Raw genomic sequence first — 19,113 nt, forward strand, 5'->3', positions numbered from 1 at the left:
ATAACAATCACTTTCTACCATATTTGATGTCATTTTTGTCAGTTTATTCGTCAAAAAACATGACTACATCACTACATGATTACAATATTTTCATGATCTTTTTTAAAGTTTGAGCTATCTTTAAAGTTTTATTGGACTCCATAGATATGATCCTTTTATTTTTACTTTCTATATCATAGTTTTTTCTAACTTAATTTACTTTCTTTAAATTTTATGATGTGTAAAGTAAAAATTATTGTATCCGACTGATATTTTACTAAAAGAAACATACCAAAAAACTTGGGATGAAATGAATATAATATTTAGGCCAATTAGATGAAAAGGTTAAAACAAAAAAAGGATGGCCATGGTTATGTGATATACGATAGAAAATCCATTATTTATTTACTTACTTTTTGCTAAATGCTAATCGGTAGCATCTTCATAGGTATTCATGAATCATGACTTAAATATTTAATTACTTTAAGCTTTTATTTAAAATATAATTTATTTTCTTTATAAGGTACGTTGTTGTGCCCTTTTAGTATTTCTATACATACTTAATACTAAATAAGAGCGTTATGCATAAACTTGCGAGTCTTCGTTTACTTATATGGGTTCTTTTTTTTTTCTCCGCTTAATAGATAAGTTTGTAATTTCCTTTTTAATTTATAAATCTTTATTAGCACCCATTAAATATTTAATTTAATATTTTTTATTCAATTTGTGTAATACACACACTTCTAACCTAGTTAATCTATTAAAAAATTGAGGTGTATAAAATACGGATAATTGAGTTTAATGTTCATACGAGTCACTTTTTTACAAAGTATTACTTATAAATGTATAAAAATTAAAAATAAAAATAAAAAAATAAGTCCAGAGAGAGAGAAAATTCATTTGTACAAAATATCATATTTAGAAATTATAAAGATAATATTTTAGAACTTTAATTAAAACTAAAATGGTATACAAATGATGTGCATTCAATCCTATTGAAGTCCCGACATCTGATATTTTTAGTGTATGCCATACACATGGCAAAATACTCGAGTCGTCAATGGTCAATATGAGTTTAGATCAAGCCGGTTTAGGTCAAAACAAGTCGTTCTTAAAGTGGTTAATTATTGTGTTTCTTGTCAAGACGGGTTTTGAAAAAACCATGTACTGGGTCGAAATAGGTCGATCAATAAAAGCTTATCACCAGTAACGGACCTAAAATTTTTTACATGGGGGATGACGGGGAACTTAGCCAAATATGGGGCAATTGGGAATTAAGCATATGAATAAACACTAAATTTCTTTTTTGTATTCTTTTTTGTAAAAGGCGGTTTCTCCCCTTTCTTTGACTATAGGTCCTCATTGCTCCTTTTTCTCCATTCTGATTTGGATTAACAGCCGTTTTAAAATAATTGAAATCCAAAGATGATTATTTTCTTTACAACCTTCTTCTCTAACTCCACAGCAACAACTGGGCTAGTGTAGTGTCACTAGCGGAATAAATTAAAGGTAACTATTCCCTTCCTAATGTGATTAGTTAAGTTATATCTCTAGGGCCATACCTTTCACTTTAACGCCTAATAAAAACAATTCAACTCCATCATTAATTCTCCCTTCATGTTGCAATTACTCAGTGATATCTTCACCACTTCAGTACTTCACCATTAATTTTACTTCTATCATTCATTATCTGAGCGAATAAAGAATTATGTCAAATCTTTTTTAAGACAACTGATAAAGTAAAGTTAGATTGTCGTATACTTTGTTGTCTTATTTTGGCACTGAGGCACAGGTTGCGGAGCCTGGAGGAAGAAGAACCTCGTCACATAACTTCATGGTGGATGATTGTACTCACGGTGAGGGAACGACAACATTTTATTTGCTCAATTGGTTCAGATTTCATAATAAAAAAAAGCAACACGTTGGACAACAAAATTTCATACTTATATGGGAAAACCTGCCTTTACATCTATGATATTGGAACACATAACATGCGACTTGAATCAATAGCTAGTGATGAACATCTTATGAACAATACTTAACGTACACTTAATTAACAACACGTGATGACAATGGCAAACGAATGGACAAAGTCACAAAAGAACTGGCTGACCATCCTAATCTTTAGTTTTACTTTCTTCAACTCATCCAGACTTGATGGTATTTACCATTATGCCCTTTCAACCCATATATACCGATGGATAAGTAGTTTAGAACCCAAACCCGATAAGCTACCCAAAATCATATATCTGAGTATGTTTTGCCAAATATAGTGTTCCATATCATATCAACGTAATCATGTAAACCGTAACGTCAGAAAACTAAGCTAAACTTTTTAATTTTAACGTCTAAGCTTAAAATTAACATTAACTCGCAAATAACATTAGAAGTTCGATCACAACCAACATTCAACCCGTGTATTATTAATTAACTATTTAATTAATACATTATTGACATGTGACACAAGACCACATATGTACATAGACCCACTTGCGTGTACACATCCACAATCTCAAAGTCCTTAAATGCAAAGTCCCACTTTACCTTTTCATAACCAGGCAAAACAAACAACAGTCCACACCTCGTGTGCCTATCTCAACCAAATACATCATAATCAATACAAACCTGTTTGAATAATCTCAATTCAAAACGAGTGAAATTGCCCTTTATAACATGACTCTCATTCGTTCCAATTTCCCTCAAGCTTCAATTTTTACCACCAAGAACAACAATCCACTCGAAACCCATTTCAGATTCTTGGCTTCGTACCATAATATTATCGATTACCCTAAATCAATAACACCCATTTGTTGTCTCTCAAATTGCGACGAGAAAACCCAATTTTGCGACGAAATGGGGGTGAATAGTAAGTGGGTGGAGGTTGAATCTGATGGGTATGCGAAGGAATTGGAAGTTGCTGTGAAAGGCTGTTCATGTTGCATGTTTGCTTTGTCAGAAGGTTCAACAAGATCTGATCTTTAATGGAGATGGTAATGATGATAATGTTCAAGCTAAAGATGATAATTCGCCTGTCACAATTGCTGGTAAGTGTTGTTATGAAAAATACTATATAATTTTATAATGTTTTTAAATAGCTGACTGTTTTATTGTATGTTAAGCCAGTTGGCAGCTTTATTAGACCATGTTTATAACCCGTCAAACAGTCCACGACCCGTTTAACTCATTTACAACTTTATTATAGCTTGTTTCCCGTTTACAATTTTTTTGCAGTCTGTTTGTTGGCCGTCAAACAGTTTATTGACCCGTTTAACTTCTTTACAACTTTATTACAGCTCGTTTATTACCTGGTAAACAGTTTTCGACCCGTTTAACCACTTTAAAACTTTATTATGGCTCATTTGTAAATTATAATCCATCAAATGGTTTATGACCTGTTTAACCACTTTACAACTTTGTTAAAGCTCGTTTATAACCCGCCAAACAGTTTGTGACCCGTTTAACCCCTTTTCGACTTTATTACAGCCCGTTTATAACCCGTCAAACTTTGCAAGTTCATTACAGCCTGTTTAATCGTTTATAGCCCGCTAAACATTTTACGAACCGTTTAACCACTTTTTACAACTTTATTACAGCCTGTTTATGACCCGTCAAACTTTACAACTATATTACGACCCGTTTAACCCCTTTACAACCCAATTACAGTTCGCCTGTACATTTGACCTGTTTAGATAAAGGGTTAAATCAATCGTGCCCTGGTTACATGGTTTTAGTTGTTCTGGGGTTATGATTGATATCTTTGACACAATATGTTTTATGCTCGGGTTATATATTTTTGTTATACCAAAAAATAACACTTTTATTCTTCAAATTTACCAACAGATTGGAGTGTGCAAGCAACAGTCAGTTGGATATTATCCCAAGCATTCGGACCTGAAAACGTATCAATCGTAGCAGAAGAAGACATCGAAACCCTCTCAAAACCCGACACAACAACCATCCTATCATCCGTTGTCAAAACCGTCAACGACTCCCTGTCATCCGCAGCCCGTTTCGGCATCAAACCCCCAGTCACAAATCTTGAACCCACACAAGTCTTAGAAGCCATTAGCCGGTGCAACTCCACGGGCAGGCCAACCGGAAGATTTTGGGTCCTCGACACTAGGGTTCGTGCGAGGGGACCAGTACGCAATAGCTCTAGCACTAGTGGAAAACGGGCAAGTGGTTCTTGGTGTTCTCGGGTGCCCGAACTACCCGATGAATAAAGAGTGGTTAAATTACCAAAACGGGTATCGGAGGATTCTTTCGAGGTCGACTAAACCGGGATCTTCGGGTTGGGATAATAACGGGTGTGTGCTTTATGCAAAGAAAGGTAGTAAGAAGGCGTGGATGGAACCGTTGATAAATGGTGATAAAGGTGTCGGACCGGCTAGGCAAATTAAGGTTTCGACTATTGATAATCCGGTTTTAGCTACGTTTTGTGAGCCGGTTGAGAAGGCTAACTCGAGCCATGGGTTCACACAAGGGTTAGCTCATAGTGTCGGGCTGAGGTAACTTTTAAAATTACTTAAACAACAAGATACCTAACGGTGTGCATGAAACTGAAAAAAAAAACCGAAACTGAAAAAAACGAAAAAATAAACTGATATAACCAAAGCAAAACAAAAGACGATGGCTCTCTTTTATGTTTTTTAAATACCGAACTTTAGTTTGTTCGGTTTCGCGTGTGATTAAAACCAAAAGAACCGAAACGAACTCATAGATTTTTAATTTTTGTTTTGAATCTTAAGTAATTTATTATGATTTAATAGTTTAACCCATATATATTAGTCCGAATTTATAAAACTCAAATAAATTATTAACTAAAAAAATTATTTAGGCCTGAATTCATTATTTTAGCCAACCTTTTCCTTTTGGCCCAAAATTTTGAAGCCCAAATGGCAAAACCAAAACTGAAAAAAAACTGAAACTGTACGGTTTTCAAAAACTCAACAAAACCGGATCGAACGGACCCATGCACACCTTATTTATTAACAAGAATGTATTTGACAGTTGACATGATATTTGACGACAGGAACCAACCGTTGCGAGTATATAGTATGGTGAAATACGCAGCGATCGCTCGTGGAGACGCAGAGATTTTTATGAAGTTTGCAAGAGCTGGTTATAAGGAGAAGATATGGGATCATGCTGCCGGAGTTGTTATTATTGAAGAAGCCGGTGGCATTGTTACTGACGCTGGTGGCCGACGACTAGATTTTTCTAAAGGTATGTATTTGCATGGGCTAGATCGGGGAATAATCGCGTGTGCTGGAGCGTCTCTACATGACAAAATCATGAGCGCGGTTGATGCTAGCTGGAACTCTTCTAGCCTTTGATTGTGTTACATGTTTATGTTTAGTGTTTAATATCACCGTTGGGTTTTGTATGATACGTTTTCGCAGTCTTTTGATGATAAATAAGGGTGAAAATATGTGTTTGAGCAATAAGTTTTCATATCCAAATTAAATTATATAGTTAGGGGTGAGTTATTGTAGAATAATCAGTTATTAGTTCTTATTGTATATTATGTACGAGACTCCCCACAGGCCCACACCATTGATTTTAATTTATATTTGAAACTATGCGGTGACATAAACGTAAATAACCTAAATCTAATTCTGGTTCCGTTTCCGCTCATCGTTTCTGAACCTTCCTTTTCTGCTTCCAATTCTAGCACTTGCAAAAAGAAACCATCTTTCGATTGGAGTGCAGTTATTGATTAGGATAGGAAAAGTTATCCGATTCATTGCAAGGATCTAATACTATGATTTTCAATTCATAGGTGAATTACAGCTTAATAATCCAATTACTCTAATTTTAAATTAAATAGAGTATTGCGATTCCACTCTAGTTTCAACCAATCAACAATTGAACTATGATGAAATTAACTTTTATTACACATTGTACAAAATAACGCTCAGAATAAAAATGGATAACGCTCAAAACAAAATTGCTGACCTAAACAAATTAAAGTTGATATGGGAATCGACAGATGAATTCTACATGATTTAGATTGATTTCGCTACTCAATTCTGGATCAGAGTTCATCAATTTAACATTATGGCTCCTCTATTCACATTCAGTTCAAGATTGGCCTAGTTTGACATCTTCTGATTCAAAGGTTTAAGTTTAAGATCAACGTAAAACATTCCTGTAATGATTCAGATATGCAAACGGTTAATTAGAAAGAAAATGAAATTGAATAAATTTATAATTTTGTCATCGTGTGTTTTTTATAGAAAGAAAACCATGCTCCCCTTTAACCTTTTTTCTTCACACCCCGGCTGCAATTAGTGTAGTGTCCCTGTGCTTACACTCCGAGCCATCAACGTTGCCGACCACCACCGCCACCCAACCACCATCTTCTTCTTGCGACATCCACCCATCGCCGTACACCCGCCACCGATCGTTCGTGAACACCATCACCACCGGATTCGTTTCCCAACCAAATTCGCCTTTCCTCTTGAGCCCTAATTCTTTATCTATCCTATCTATTTGGTTGCTTTTACATGAATCACTCAAGGCATCTTCCAGATTGATTTTCCAGACATCATTATTGTTCAGCGAATCAATTTCAAGGTGTGAATCGGCGGTGGTAGAAATTAGCAGTTTCGCCACCACTTAAATCGACCATTCTTGCCAAAATGATGACGACCATCACCCCACAAAAATATGTTGGGAGTCAAGGGTCCCAAAAAAAGGTCCTTGAAATGAATAATGAAGGCTCCTTATATAGGAACTCCATGACTACCATTATGAAACTCTAACCTTTATTGGGCCAGACTTAGGGGTTACCATCACAAACCCCCAGCCCAATGGGCCTAGTTAGTAGACAATAATAATGTAATAAACATAATACATTATGTAATAAATAAAAGGTCGTACCGGGTTTGACGTACCCTACACCTACAAGTCCCCCCAGTCCAGTACTTTTCTTGGGCGTGCAAGCGGTTAGGTGGAGTTCTGGACTTATGAGGAATGCTCGGGAGTGAGGAGTAGTGCTTTTTTGACCCCAATGCTTTCTATTAAGACCTTGTTGCCTGTGCATCTACTTTGCTTCGGATTGTAAGAGTTTTAAATCATGATGGCGATTTTGGCACGCGGGCCTTTTTGTCATAAGATGACACGCAGGTTATTAATTCGACGCGTGGCCATATGGGTTTATAAGGATTCCCAATCTTTGAGTTCGGATGTCTTCTATCCTTAGGCGAATTTAGACACGTATGTCATAAATGTGGCGCGTAGCCATGTTGGTGTATTATAAGGTTCCATCCTCAGGCAGATTATGAGGTGTGCCCAACCCTATATTTGGACGTCTTCCATCCAAAGATGACACGTATGTCATAATTTTGGCGCGTAACCATGTGTTTTGCATTAATATAAGCACTTGAATTTTAATGTAGTTTTTTAATGCAAATCTTATATACTCAAACTTTGTGCTTTGTTTTATTTTCCTTTGTTATATATACCAAAATCAATATAAGGAAAAAGTTAGAGATTTTTGAGAAACTTACTTTTTTGTGAACCAACACAATTAAAACAAGGGGGCCTTCTGTAGTTGATTTCAACTCTAGTCACATATGCGCATTAGCGTACGTAACCTGCCATTGCCCGTATGTAACCCGTTATGACCGGATTTGATCTGCAGCCACTGGAGTCTATCCGACTGAACTTGGGTGTAACATGAGGTGGCCAAAGTTGATCCGCGGTGGATGGAGCTTAGCATTAGCGTTTAGCGTTAACGCTAGCATTAGCGTTGGCGTTAGCCTTTAGCATTAGCGTTGGCATTAGCCTTTAGCATTAACGTTGGCATTAGCCTTTTTTACTTTTTGAACAAAATAAATATTATGAAAAAGTTGAGGGGTTTTTTTGAAATTTGGAAATTAATTCCCATGTTCTCCTCAAAAACTTCACCACCCTCGACGCCATTTCCATACATATATTATAGATTCTGCCATGTTTACTTTTCTTGGTTTGAAACAGACTAAAACAGAGCAACAAACCTATCCGTCGTTTCAGTTGAAGAGGCGTAAGGTCGTTCTTCCGCCGAAGAAACGAGTAACAAAATACGCGCCAAGTTTGGTAGATTTGAAGAGGTCGCATGGCTAGGATGGTGTAGCAAGGCGGGATGATTTCCATCGCTAATCCATAGCTTCGCCGGAGTATCACTAAAGCCTGCGGTAGCAGGTATTGACCTGCCCGTGGCGATTGGTTTTGGTCCGCCCGCGTCAGGCGCTCGCGGTGTTTAGTGTACTTTGGGACTATGTAGCTCCCGGAGCTTGATTGCGGTACACGGGAATTTGACCCGCCATCGTGCTTATTCGGTCCGCGGTTCTTAGAGTTGACTCATGGGAGCGCGCATGTGCCACATAGTTGATCCGCGGGAGTGCCCGGATGTCCCGCTTTAATGTGCCCCGCAGTTGATCCGTAGGAGCACATAGGTGATCCGCCGTTTATTGTTTATCACGAATGCGGCCCACTATGGCGGACACTACGTGAAAATTGACCTTTGGTCACACGAAAAAAGTGTGGCCGTAGGCCTTTAGCCACACACATTTGGTTCAGGTCATATGTGACCAAAGGTTGCGACACTGTGAGTATGATATGGCCATACACAGTTTTTAGTGGCCTTATGTTGTTGTAAGTTTGGTTAAAGGGTACAGACATTAGTTGCTGGCCATCAAGAAGCCTCTCCAATAAGTGTGACTAAATGGTAGAAAATGGCCACATGACTATTTACTATGAGTGACCATAGCACGTATAGAGCCACATGAATTCATGTTTCAGCCACATGAATTTTATAATAATGTGGCCAATAGAGTTGTTTTAAGCGTGCATATAGGGTTGTGTTAATAATGTGACTAAATGTGTCTTACCCGAATTCAGTTTTTTTATTATTTTTTAAAATGGATTATAAAAAAACAGATTTTTAACCTGCTAACAATGCATAATATAAATATTTCAAAGCATAACTTTATAAATGTAACTAAACACATTAGCATATAATTAAAACATGTTTTTTTATAAGTTTAACGAACCCAATAACATAATTCAAAAAGGGTTTATATTACCAAACCTTCAATAATAAGTTATAAATTCAAAATATTTGAAACTACTACTAATTACTACCGACCTCAAACTTTCTTATAAACTCATCAAATTGTTTTTGCCTCCTTTCTTCATTTTCCTTAAGTTCATTTTCCATTTGTTCCATTCGTTGCACTCGTTCTTCCAACTCGTTTCTTGACTTTCTTTCATTTTCTAGTTCTTTTTCCATTTCAGCTCTAACTTTTTCAACCTAAAATTGTTAATATATTAGCATCATAACTATACATCATCTATAAAAAATAAAAAGTAAAAGTTAAATATGCAAAAATTAAAACAACCAAGCAGACATAAAGTAATTGGGAAAAGATCCAATACAATAATACCTTAACGTACATTACGTACGCGAATTCCGTTTTTCACAAATCGATCCATGAAATCACATCACAAAATCTCGGAATCGTTAATACATATCCAGTTAATCATTGGTTGTGACAATCGTCAATTTCAGGTTAACTCCGTTAACTCAACTCCGTCAATTCAAACTTAAGATCATTGAATCTATAACGCACACCTCATTACATTTAAACTAGGGTTTAAATGACGCTTAACACTTACTACATGTGTAGTCTTTCGGGAATTGCACCGAAACGCAAACGAGTTGACGCAAAAAATTGAGGAATAAACGAAAAACGTCAAAACAATAATTATGTGATAATTATGTGTTAGACTTATGTGTTATGTGATAACATTGTTATAAACGTTAACTCAATGTGCTAGAACTAGTTAATTAAGCTAGAAAGATAACATTTGAAAGTGGAGGGACCTAGATGTAACATGATTATTATTAATAATATTATAAAACCCTAACTCCCCTCCCTCCTTCCCTCACCTAAGTCGACGGCAGCCCCCCCCATTGCTCTCCTCACAATCGGCTCACATACACACACATATCACTTGGTTTTGATCTTGGTTTTTCACAATTGAAGCATCCTACATCCGTTTCTAGCCATCTTCTACCTTCCTCTTGCTTGTATTGGTGTTTTTGAAGGTATAATTACAAACCCTAGGTCCGATTTTCATATGTATATGTGTTCATATGTTTTATCTTGAGTTGATGATGGATTGATTGTGATATGATAACTAGAATTGGTATTATTACATGTTAATCGTTGTGTTCTTGATTTTGAATTCAAATAAAACCCTAACCATGAATGTAATGTGTAATTGATGTGCATGGATAGTGATTATGGTGTCTAGGATGTTATATGAAGGAATTATGGTTTATAAATGGCTAATATGTTGAGTTTTGTTGCAAACAGTTTCTGGACAGATTGTGTTGTTGATGTTCAATTGACTGTATCGGGGTGTATATGTGAAAATTAGTTGAGATTATTGATACTACAGTAAACTAGGTTGAGTCTAGTTTCTAAAGAATATAAATTTGAAATTTTTGGACGTGTAAAAGTTAACCTTTATGATTTTACAAAAACGTTGTGCAAAGCTGAGTTGTTAGACCTGCTGTTAGGTTGTTTTGTAAATGTTATATCTCATGAACTACGAGACCAATTGGGTTGGTTCCACTTCTGAAAGTTGACTTATTGAGTTAGAAACCTAACCCAAGTGGTCTTGCATTTTTTGGATTTTTCATTTAATGGGAATTTCAAATAACATTCTGTTGCGCATGAATTTGACTGTTATGAGCTTGCTGTAGTTTTTTGATCATTATGAGAAATCTATGTGGAATAAAAATAAAATAAAATATGTTCTGGAAACCTAACACATGCATGCTTTAGTGATGATTTTTGGTAAATTAATTGAGATGCTATGATCGGTGGAATAGTACAATCTTTCAAGTAGAATTTCTGTCTCGGTGAAACTAGCTGCTGAATTTTGTGAAAATGCATGAAATATGATAATTGCTAGTTAATTGTTATGTGTGACCAAATTGCCCTTACGGGGAGTAATTGCTAGTGATGTACATTATTAATACATGACACGTAAATAATTTCTCACACACGTATCGTATCACAAATGTACTCGTTAAGTCACACACGATTCACAAACAAACACGAAACGTATCTTGTGATTAGGAATTATGTGCCGGGTCTAGAGACTCGATATTAGTTCCGATACTTAGAAAATCTCCTTGTTGTTTTAGAACGCTAGAGAGAGTTTTTCTGTGACGCGCATCACTTGGTGATTTATTTTGGGAATTCTTCGCAAACAGTGAGTTTCACTTACCCCTTTAAACTGTTTTAAACGCTTTTCACTTGGGGGAGATAACATACTCCGATAAACGCATTTAAGATTTTGTTAGTAGATTATATATCACTTGTAAAGACTAAGTGGCAAACGAAACAATTGAAGTCCTACACATCGAACCAGTTAATATTTGGATAATAGCGAGTCACTGTTGAGTAGTACTACTGGGTTTGACAAACCCCACCCAACGCTAAACTCGACTGGAGGTCGAGCGGGTGTAATTTTGGCTAACACGTACCATGGTCTGGATGACCTGGTGACAAGGCACTTGATAAACAGTCAGCTTCGGTGTCGAACACTTAGTAATACTTGTTGTATAGGCTAGCTACCTATCGATATATAATTGATTTAACACTATCTGGTAACGCAAAACGCTGAACGCAAACGCTAAACGCTTTATTTTATTTAAACTTGTGAACTCACCAACCTTGTGTTGACACTTTTAGTATGTTATTCTCAGGTAGCCGAGGCGGGCGCGCGGTATAGGATCATGCATTATCTGAAACGCTTTTGTTTATGCAAACTGATTTTTAACTGTTGTTATGGGGTTTTAAGTCGTCCTGCGTGACGCAACTTTTGTCTTTTGGTTTTTATGCTTCCGCACTTAATTTCATTTAAACGTTTTTATGGTTTGATTATAACTAATGATTCTGATCCTGTTAGTTCACACCCTCTGACGGTAAAACTCCGTTAGTGGATTTTGAGGGTGTGACATTGGTTCACCGAAAAAAACAGTTTTGTATGGTTAATCGATCAATTTTTCACTTTTCTTCAAGAAAACCGTTTTTGAGCGTTTCTTGAGCATTTTATGAGCGTTTAGGGTTTGTGTGAGCGTTTTAGTATTTTTGCCTTTTTTTTTTGCCTTAGAGCATCCCGCGTACCTCTCGTACGTTAAGCCATAATGTATACACAAACACAAACTTGAATAGATGACTTGTTGGTGATAATAATCAATGTCAACTGTACTAAAAAGTCCTAACATGTATTCACAAATCGTATCATAGCAAATCAACCAAACATTCATCATACAACTTAACTTATGATCACTTAGTTCACGAGACAGATTATAGCATGTACAAACTGATTATTCACTAAGAAAAGATTAAGTATAAATTCTACAAAATTTACCACGGTAGAATATATGAATTAGGTTTCTCAAACAGTTTTTATTATATTTTTCTCATGCATACAAAACTCACAATAATTCAACCATTACAGGTATGTACCAACAGTTCATCAGATTGCACAACAAACACTTGTTTAATGGTTCTATCAACTCAATAATCCAAATTATGCAAGACCAATTGGGTTGTCTTCAAAACTCATAATACTAATTTTCAGAACTGGAACCAACCTGTTTAGTTTTGTCATTAGGGAGTTATGGTGTCGGAAATATAGACCAGAATATAACTCCTCGAATCAGCTTTGACCAGTGTTTTTGTAAAATCATAAAAACTATTCAAAACTCGTCCAAAAATTACAAACTTTACCTTTTGGAAACTAGACTCATAGAAATATATTATAGAATCAACAATCATTCAATAATCATCGTTTAACATTGATGTGCTTGAAGTAGTTATAAAATAAATAACAAAAATTATACTAATTTAGACACTAAGTAATACTCTAAACCCTTAAACTTAACTTAAACTACTAACCGGCAAGTGAACCGGTCGACTCTAATACAGCTAAGTAAGTCCGGATATCAAACCCACGAGACTCTTTTAATTACGTAAACTAGCTAAATTAGACTCAACTACAAGACGGGACTATTTATTAATAATATTTGAGGGGGATTTATTTTACTAATTAATTAAAACTCTAATAATAATTAACTAATGATTACTTTAATTAAACTATTAATAAACTAATTAATATAATAATAAAACAAACCCTAATTATTATAATAATAATAAAACATAATCATTACTTATTAATTAACTAATAAAAACTTAAACCCTAATTAGTTTTAACTAATAAACAATTTAGAAAACTTGAATTAATTCAGATGATTAAATTAACTACCCAGGTCGGAATCCCTAAAGTTACGGTTATTAATTTAAATGGAAACACGCAAGTTATGGAACTAAGGTCATAAAATAGACCCTTGACAGAAAACTCGAACAGGACCCTTGAATTTCAAGAAGACGCCTATGGATTTCTAACAAGTTTTAAGACTCACCAGTTTTATATTAAACTTCCTTACGGTCATTTAATCGCTTATGTCTAAGTATCTTTTATGACGAAAACCTACCTTACAGCGCGGAATTCAAAAGATAGCAAAGCAAACCTAATTAATTTAATAGACTAAGCTGACAATCAAATCTAGACGGACTCCTTACGAAGAACAAAATCTAGCAATCCCGACAAGCAAAGATCTATTAATAGCCTATCACTTTACAGCTTTTTAGACTAACAGCTCACTTTTATTTGTTTAATTGATTTTATTGTTTCTATGATCTTAACCGATATCAATCATAAACTAGTCAAGAACACACAGTAAGTGACCTAACAAAGTCCTATCCTATGAAACAATCAACAAGGGAAATGTAAAACAATAAATTCAAATAAACAAAACCAAGCAATCATACGCATCAACTAAATAAAACTCAACCATTTACTTAGAACATAATATCCATAACGCAATGAAAATCCAAGTAAAATCAAACCGAACTAAGGTTCATCACGACCTAGGTAGTCTATGGAATTTAGCCATGTGTCCTTTATTTATTTTTGTTGATATTGATAATAGCGGGAGGCGTTTTAATTCCTGTCATAGCCTGGTGTGACACGAGGAACCCCTCCCCCCCCCCACTTACTCCACCAGGGCAGCCTCTTCCTCTTCCTCAACCCGAGACGCCGCCAATCCCAGAACCTGCCCCCATCATTATCCCGCGATTGCCCCAGCCTCTACTTACCGATGAGTATAGGCGCCACGTCCTGTATACCAGGTACTCGGTGCTCAATCTCGGAGGTGACGATGACCTTATACGTATTGCCTCCACTGTCTACGCTCAAGCGATAGTGGAACGCTACGTAGAAGCTGCCTTGGTGGAGGATGGATTTCATCCCCAGTCTATTCTGCGCCGCTACCCGGAAATCCGGAGCGAGCGCGACTTTTAGGGGTAAGTACCTATGAGTCATATATCACGCATATTAGAGAGCTGGGAACCCACGAAAGCGCGCCGTATCAGCGCGTTCTGCGGGCAATCAATCGCTGTGATCTGCTTCTTAAGGTCTAAATCAAACAAAACGAATAATAATGAAAACATGGTGTAATAATAAAGAATGAAAGATTATAGACGATAAAACCCGTATTCTTCGATCTTAAACGTCTAGCTCTTCACCGGATGTTATCTTGCCTTCAAAATCACCACGAAACTCGAAAGATAGCTCCAAGAACTTTCAAAATCAGCTGGTGGCTTTCAGGTTATATCAGGATTAAGTTAAAGGTGTTTAAATACCCAAAACAAGGCCCGGCAAGAAGCAAAAACGAAAGTAATCTAGCCCAGCTGTGCCTAGGCACCGCGCCAAGAGCTTTTAGCCTTCTGCCTTCGCGCGACACGGCGTGCTCCTCCATGGGGGGCGGTCAGACCGGCCCGGTCTGACCGGTTCTCTGTCCAGTTCCTTCCTGATGCGTTCCGGATCTCCGTTTCGGCTAGTTTTAGCTCGTTTTTCGCCCTTTTTCATCACGATCAAACCCCGGAACCTACGAAACATAAAAACGTTAGTAGTATACAAATATCGACTAAAAACGAACAAAAACTATTAAAATATTAATTAAAATATACACGGGAAACATAAATATTTAGCATTATATCAAACATCAAGTTACATACCAATAAATAAAAAACGGATCTGTCAGCAAACTGTTGTCATCAAAACTCAAACCCTAACATATTTATGACATCTCTAGGGTTCTAATTCATCAATTAACCTTTTAGCGATGAAAGAAGATGTACTAAGCTTCAATTACAAGTGAAATAGATACCTTTTTAGTGATGAAAGAAGGTGTACTAAGCTTCAATTACAAAAATAACACTTAAAATTGAAGATCCCCAAACTTGGTTCTTAGGGTTCTTCACACTCAACATGAATCCGGCAAAAATCGAGATAGAATTGATGGAAACCGACACCACATGTGAATTTCTCTCACAAAAATAATAAGATAAGAGCCCGAATCAAATGATTTGGTTAAGAATTGAGTGAGTTAGAGAATTAAGGATGAAGGATTATGGTGGTAGCGTATATAGATAAAGAAGAAGAAGAATAAGAAGGAATGAAGAAAACGAAAAAAAGATAGGTTAAATATGTGGTCAAATTAGATTTAAAAATGGGAGGGTAATTCAAAAATATTTTGAAGAAAAGAGGGGGTGAATTTAATTTGAAATTTTGAGGGAAGTGAAATTAATAGGAACTAAATAAAATTAATTTTTTTATTTTTAATTATTAAAATAAAGAGTTGTTAGTGTGTGTGTGTGTGTATATATATAACAACTAATTAAACCTTAAATAATATAAGAAATTGTATCTTAAATATAAAAACATATAAAATAAATACAAGTGATATTTATATTTGCTCTAAAAGAGTCGTATAAGAGTGTAGTAATCAGTGTTAACGCCCAATAAACCATACGTTCATTAGTGGGTCATACTAGTTCTTGATCGGTGTAAGTGTCCCATTATAGCATTTATCATGTCACGGTTGCTCTAAAATAGTTGTAAAGGAGTGTCGTTAGTCATGGTTAGGTGTTAACGCCTGAAAGAGGGTTGTATATGAGTGTAGTGAGCCATAGACATGTGTCAACGCCCAATAACAATCCATACTTTTATTAACGGACCATATTGGGCCTTGATTGTTGTTAATGGCCAGTATGGTCTCTATCATGTCATAGTTACGTTAACAGGTTGTATAGGAGTGTAGTGAGTCATAGTTGGCCGTCATACTTTGCATTAATGTGCCGTCTTGGGCCTTGATTGTTGTTAGTGACCCATTGTAGTCTTTATCATATCATAGTTGCTCTAAAAGGGTTGAATATGTGTTTAGTGAGTCATTGTTTGGTTAACGCCCAATAATATGTCATACTTTTATCAATGGGCCTTATTGGACCTTAACTGGCATGTGATATGTAACATTAGATATTAAAGGGTTTTATCGTGTTATAGGGAGCCATATTAGACCATAATAGACAGAAACAGTTCATACATGTCCTAATGGACCATATTGGGCCTTGAAATCTATAATGTTTAATTATTAAAATAAAGAGTTGTTAGTGTGTGTGTGTGTATATATATATATAACAACTAATTAAACCTTAAATAATATAAGAAATTGTATCTTAAATATAAAAACATATAAAATAAATACAAGTGATATTTGTATTTGCTCGAAAAGAGTTGTATAAGAGTGTAGTAATCAGTGTTAACGCCCAATAAACCATACGTTCATTAGTGGGTCATACTAGTTCTTGATCGGTGTTAGTGTCCCATTATAGCATTTATCATGTCACGGTTGCTCTAAAAGAGTTGTAAAGGAGTGTCGTTAGTCATGGTTAGGTGTTAACGCCTGAAACACGCCATACATTCGTCAATAGGCCTTATTTGGCTATAATTAGTCATAGTTAGATGTTAGTTTCCCTTGGTTACGTCATAGTTTCTTTAAGAAGTTTGTATAGGACTATTATTAGTCATAGTTAGATGTTAACGTCCAAAACATGTCATACATTCATCAATGGGCCTTGATTGGTATTAATGGTCATTATAGCATCTATCATGTCCCCGTTGCTACAAGAGGGTTGTATATGAGTGTAGTGAGCCATAGACATGTGTCAACGCCCAATAACATGCCATACTTTTATTAATGGACCATATTGGGCCTTGATTGTTGTTAACGGCCAGTATGGTCTCTATCATGTCATAGTTACGTTAACAGGTTGTATATGAGTGTAGTGAGTCATAGTTGGCCGTCATACTTGCATTAATGGGCCGTCTTGGGCTTTGATTGTTGTTAGTGACCCATTGTAGTCTTTATCATATCATAGTTGATCTAAAAGGGTTGAATATGCGTTTAGTGAGTCATTGTTTGGTTAACGCCCAATAATATGTCATACTTTTATCAATGGGCCTTATTGGACCTTAACTGGCATGTGATATGTAACATTAGATATTTAAGGGTTTTATCGTGTTATAGGGAGCCATATTAGACCATAATAGACAGAAACAGTTCATACATGTCCTAATGGACCATATTGGGCCTTGAAATCTATAATGTTTAATTATTAAAATAAAGAGTTGTTAGTGTGTGTGTGTGTATATATATAACAACTAATTAAACCTTAAATAATATAAGAAATTGTATCTTAAATATAAAAACATATAAAATAAATACAAGTGATATTTGTATTTGCTCGAAAAGAGTTGTATAAGAGTGTAGTAATCAGTGTTAACGCCCAATAAACCATGCGTTCATTAGTGAGTCATACTTGTTCTTGATCGGTGTTAGTGTCCCATTATAGCATTTATCATGTCACGGTTGCTCTAAAAGAGTTGTAAAGGAGTGTTGTTAGTCATGGTTAGGTGTTAACGCCTGAAACACGCCATACATTCGTCAATAGGCCTTATTTGGCTATAATTAGTCATAGTTAGATGTTAGTGTCCCTTGGTTACGTCATAGTTGCTTTAAGAAGTTTGTATAGGACTATTATTAGTCATAGTTAGATGTTAACGTCCAAAACATGTCATACATTCATCAATGGGCCTTGATTGGTATTAATGGTCATTATAGCATCTATCATGTCCCCGTTGCTACAAGAGGGTTGTATATGAGTGTAGTGAGCCATAGACATGTGTCAACACCCAATAACATGCCATACTTTTATTAATGGACCATATCGGGGCCTTGATTGTTGTTAATGGCCAGTATGGTCTCTATCAAGTTATAGTTACGTTAACAGGTTGTATAGGAGTGTAGTGAGTCATAGTTGGCCGTCATACTTTGCATTAATGGGCCGTCTTGGGCCTTGATTGTTGTTAGTGACCCATTGTAGTCTTTATCATGCCATAGTTGCTCTAAAAGGGTTGAATATGAGTTTAGTGAGTTATTGTTTGGTTAACGCCCAATAATATGTCATACTTTTATCAATGGGCCTTATTGGACCTTAACTGGCATGTGATATGTAACGTTAGATATTTAAGGGTTTTATCGTCTTATTGGGAGTCATATTAGACCATAATAGACAGAAACAATTCAGACATGTCCTAATGGACCATATTGGGCCTTGAAATCTATAATGGCCCATTATGCATATAATTTTAAATTGTGTCTTAAGAGGTACAACCCGCCTAACCTGTCGATATACATTAAACATAGGGGTGGCAAATGGGTTGGGTTGGGTCGAAACGGGTTATGGGTCAGAACGGGTTATGGGTCGAAACGGGTCAGTGTCGGAACGAGTCAATTAAAAAAAGGTTGTTATGGTTCGAGTCGAAACGGGTCAGGGTCAAAAGGTTCGGGTCATTATAGGTCCGGGTCAAAATGGGTCAAGGTCCGAACGGGTCAAAACGGGTTTCGAGTCGTTTTTTTTAACAAGGACAATGGAGGAAATGTTTTAGTTTATTTAATTTTTTATTTTTTATTTATATTTTGACTTATTTTTTATTATTATTTTTGAATATTTTTTTAAATTGTGTCTTAAGAGACACAACTCGCCTAATCGGTCGATATACATTAAACATATGGGTGGCAAATGGGTTAGGTTGGGTCGAAACGGGTCAGGGTCGGAACGGGTAAATTAAAAAAAGGGTTGTTATGGTTCGTGTCCAAAC

General features: G+C 35.9%; 1 pseudogene across 1 annotated transcript; it reads left to right on the forward strand.

Annotated features, from left to right (window-relative positions):
• Window positions 1-2,748: 2,748 nt before the first annotated feature.
• On the forward strand, window positions 2,749-5,419 carry LOC143577625 (3',5'-bisphosphate nucleotidase AHL-like; annotated as a pseudogene). Its single transcript, XR_013143142.1, has 3 exons — window positions 2,749-3,023; window positions 3,820-4,487; window positions 5,012-5,419. The product of XR_013143142.1 is annotated as a 3',5'-bisphosphate nucleotidase AHL-like (transcript).
• Window positions 5,420-19,113: the final 13,694 nt, after the last annotated feature.

The sequence above is a fragment of the Bidens hawaiensis genome, unplaced genomic scaffold (genome assembly GCF_021521415.1).
Source record: "Bidens hawaiensis isolate Kalapana, Puna unplaced genomic scaffold, B.hawaiensis_p1.1 tig00028759_1, whole genome shotgun sequence".
NCBI classification, from domain to species: Eukaryota; Viridiplantae; Streptophyta; class Magnoliopsida; order Asterales; family Asteraceae; genus Bidens; species Bidens hawaiensis.